The following is a 4,655-nucleotide window of genomic DNA, read 5'->3' on the forward strand; positions in this document are numbered from 1 at the left end:
TTTCATTAAATCTTCTGAGTTTTTCACCGGAGACCCTGACCAATGTGGCGGCTTCTTGCTCCAGTGCCGACTCGCCTTCGAGGGGGCTCCCTCCCAGTTCTCGTCGGACGTGGCCAAAATCACCTTCTTCGTAAGCCAACTCAAAGGTAACGCTCTCCGGTGGGCTCACTCGTTCCTTTTGAGTCATGATAACCCCCCTGCTTCCTATGCCCTCTTTCTTCGAGAGTTTCGCAGGATTTTTGACCGTCCCCTGCAGGCTTCAAATGCCGCCAAGCGATTGTTCAACTTACGACAGGGCCGTCGTAATGCCTCGGAGTTCGCTCTGGAGTTTCGGATCCTTGCTCCCCAAACAGGATGGGATGAGCCCGCCCTCCAAGGTATTTTCCTTAACGCTCTGTCTGATTTTCTCAAAGACCAGCTGGCCACGCGAGATGAACCCGAGACTTTCGACAAACTGATAGACCTTGCCATCTCAATCGATGACCGCTTCCGGGAGAGACGTAGAGAAGCAAACTACAGTTCCCATCGACCCTCGACTTTTGGGTTTTCGACTCCTCCAGGTGAGCCCAAGCCTGCACCTCAGCACTACGTTTCCCATAATTCTTCCACTTCCGGGTTTACGACCCCTCGCTACGAGTCCTTTTTTTCAAGACAGTCCCCTGTGAACTACAACTCCCAGTCTTCCTTGCTTCCTGGTCTCAGCCAATCATCTTCTCTCCACTCACGGGATCGCTCCCCCGAGCCTATGCAGGTGGGGCGCGCACGACTGACTCCTGCAGAGAGACAGCGGTGTGTTTCTGCCCGTCTCTGCATTTATTGTGGTAATCCTGGTCACTTTCTGCCCCACTGTCCGTTTCGGGGAAACGAGAACTTCCACCAGTAAAGCAGGAGTTACTGGTGGGAACGTCTGCGTTAACCTCCCCATTTAAATTATTACTTCCCATGGTCATTCAGACACAAGACCGTCGTTTTTCTTTCTCAGCTCTAATCGATTCAGGTGCTGAACAAAATTTGATTAGCTCCGATTTAGTTAAAGAATATTCTCTACCTACTTGCGAGATTCCGTCAATTTCTGTCGCCGGCTTAACCGGAGACACTTTGACCCGTATTAATTTAAAAACTACCGAGCTACATGTTATAATCTCTGGAAATCACCACGAGATGACTGATTTCTTTATTTTCAATTCTCGTACACCTCAAGTAATTCTAGGTTTTCCCTGGCTTCGTAACCATAACCCAGTTATTAACTGGGAGCGTGGCTGTATTGATAAATGGAGCGACAAGTGCCTCAGCAATTGTCTGCGCTCCGCTGTTAAAGAATTCCCTCGATACACGCCTCATCTAGAGGAGATCGATCTTACCTCAGTCCCTGCAGAATACCGCGACCTGGCGGCTGTCTTTAGTAAACAACGCGCCTTGTCACTTCCTCCTCACTGTCCCTATGACTGCGCGATTGACTTATTACCTGGCGCCCCCTTGTCGTCAAGTAGACTCTACAACCTTTCTGGTCCTGAGAGGGAGTCTATGTCTGACTATATTAATGAATCTCTTGCCTCAGGCATCATTAGACCCTCGACCTCCCCTGTGGGAGCGGGTTTTTTCTTTGTTTCTAAAAAAGATAAATCACTCCGGCCATGCATAGATTATCGCGGTTTGAATAATATAACCATTAAAAATAAATATCCTCTTCCTCTTATTGATTATCTTCAGGAACAGTTGCAGTCTGCTTCCTGTTTTTCTAAACTTGATCTCCGAAACGCCTACCACCTCGTCCGTATTAAAGAGGGCGACGAGTGGAAGACCGCTTTTCGCACTCCTCTGGGCCACTTCGAATATTTAGTTATGCCCTTTGGGTTAGCCAATGCCCCCACAGTTTTTCAGGCGCTCGTTAATGATGTCCTGCGCGACTTTATTGGTAATTTTGTGTTTGTTTATTTAGATGATATCCTCATTTATTCCCGCGACCCCGCTCAACACACGGCCCACGTTCGCACGGTTCTTCAGCGGCTGTTGGAGAACCAATTATTCGTTAAAGCTGAGAAGTGCGAGTTTAACACCTCCACTGTCTCATTTCTAGGTTTTATTTTTGAGGGTGGTCGTTGCCGAACCGACCCTGAGAAGACCAGGGCGGTAGTCGACTGGCCGACCCCTGAGTCCAGGAAGCAGTTACAACGCTTCCTGGGGTTTGCGAATTTCTATAGGCGCTTTATTAAAAATTACAGTCTTGTCGCCGCCTCCCCTGTCTCAGCTCACTTCAACCGCCCGAGCCTTTCACTGGACCCCGGAGGCTGAAGCCGCCTTCTCGAAACTCAAATCCCTCTTTTCCTCGGCGCCCATCCTCTACCATCCTGACCCCGCGCACCAGTTCTTCTTGGAGGTGGACGCCTCTGACACTGGGGTTGGGGCGGTCCTCTCCCAACGGTCTCCTCTGGACAACAAGGTCCATCCCTGCGCCTTATTCTCTCGTCGTCTCTCTCAAGCAGAACGAAATTACGACGTGGGCAACCACGAGCTTTTGGCGGTCAAACTCGCACTCGAGGAATGGCGGCACTGGCTGGAAGGCACTGAGACACCTTTTTTGATCTGGACAGATCATAAGAACTTAATCTACCTCCGGAACGCCAAGCGTCTGACCCCCCGTCAGGCCCGTTGGTCGCTTTTCTTTAATCGCTTCAACTTTGTTTTGACCTTCCGCCCGGGCTCCAAAAACATTAAGCCTGACGCCCTGTCCAGGCAGTTTGCCCCACCTGACTCGCCCGAGGTTTCTGACTCAATTATTCCGTCGTCCTACATTGTTGGTTCTCTTTCTTGGCCCATCACCGCCACCGTTCAACAGGCCCTCCTCTCCGAACCGGATCCAGGTGGTGTTCCCCCCGGCACCCTCTTCGTCCCCTCCAGCGTGCGGTCCCAGGTGCTCCAATGGCTTCACTCCAATAAACTTTCTTGTCACCCCGGAGTCAACCGCATGCTCTCCCTCACCAAGACCCATTTCTGGTGGCCATCAATGAACTCTGATATCAAGGACTTTGTTTCTGCCTGCCCTGTCTGTGCCAGAAACAAGTCCGGTACTCAACCCCCGGCTGGCCCTCTGCTCCCCCTCCCAACCCCTAGTCGCCCTTGGTCCCACATTGCCCTTGATTTCGTTACCGGCCTTCCACCATCTGACGGCAACACAACCATCCTCACGGTGGTCGACCGCTTCTCTAAGGCCGCTCATTTTGTTCCCCTCCCTAAGCTCCCCTCTGCCCTTGAGACTGCCCACTTACTCACCCTCCATGTGTTTAGGCTCCATGGGATCCCATCAGACATTGTCTCTGACCGAGGCCCGCAGTTCATCTCCCAGGTCTGGCACTCCTTTTGCAAGTCGCTCGGGGCATCCGTTAGCCTCACCTCTGGTTACCATCCTCAGGCTAACGGACAAGCCGAGCGCTGCAATCAGGAGCTGGAGTCCACACTGCGTTGCCTGGTCGAGTCTAACCCTTCGTCCTGGAGCCAGCACTTGGTTTGGGTGGAGTATGCGCATAACTCCCTCCGCTCCTCTGCCACCGGCATGTCCCCCTTTGAGGCCTCCTTAGGTTACCATCCCCCCTTGTTCCCTGATTCAGAAACAGACTGTTCGGTCCCATCCGTCCAGCACCACTTCAGGCGTTGCCGTCGCATCTGGCGCCAGGCCAAAGCAGCCCTCCTTAAGACCGCAGCCCAGGCAAAACGGTTTGCTGACCGCCACCGTTCAGAGATGCCCGCCTACCAGGTCGGCCAGCAAGTTTGGCTGTCCACCAAGGACATTAAGCTGTGGGACACCCCTCGCAAACTGACCCCCCGCTTCATTGGTCCTTTCCCCATCACCCGTATCATCAACCCCTCTGCGGTCCGCCTCCAGCTCCCCAGGGCCATGCGCATCCATCCTACGTTCCACGTCTCGCAGGTGAAGCCTGTCTCCCTCAGTCCCCTGTGTCCTCCATCTGACCTCCCTCCGCCGCCTCGCCTGATCGACAACCACCCTGCGTTCTCCGTCCGTTCCATCTTGGACGTGAGACGCAGAGGTAGGGGCTTCCAATACCTGGTCGATTGGGAGGGGTACGGTCCTGAGGAGAGGTTATGGATCCCCAGGTCCTTTATCCTTGATCCTAGTTTAATTTCCAGGTTCTACAGAGACCACCCCGAGAAGCGCCTCAGGTCGCCAGGTGGCGATTCTTGAGGGGGGGTACTGTAAGGGTCCCACTGCCTGCAGCCTGCCTTGCTGATGGCCGCTGATTACCAACACCTGGCGGCCATCAGCCTGATGAGCCTCTCCATCTACTTAAGGCTGCAGTCCGGTGTGACTCAACGCTAGAGCATATCACCTCTTATGGTATAGTACTGTTGTGAGGCAAATGTCTTGGTGAAAAGAATTTGTTCAACTTTTGCTCTTTTTTCCAGTTTCCTGGTTCCTCGTGCTCTTTGGATTTCCCTCGTGACCTGATCTGGATCCCTTGGCCTGTCAGGTATTCCTCGTGCCTCTTGCCTCCAGTTGCCAGCCTTCCTCACTCCCCTTTGGACCCCTGTTGGATTTCCCTCTGCTGCTCGCTCTCCTTGGACTGAAGGACCAGTTCTCCTCTTCGGGTTTGGACTGTAAGGACAAACGCTCATTAAACAAACCACTCTGGCCTTCCCCC

The sequence above is a fragment of the Nematolebias whitei genome, chromosome 14, assembly GCF_014905685.2.
Source record: "Nematolebias whitei isolate Nwh7 chromosome 14, NemWhi1, whole genome shotgun sequence".
Taxonomy (NCBI): domain Eukaryota; kingdom Metazoa; phylum Chordata; class Actinopteri; order Cyprinodontiformes; family Rivulidae; genus Nematolebias; species Nematolebias whitei.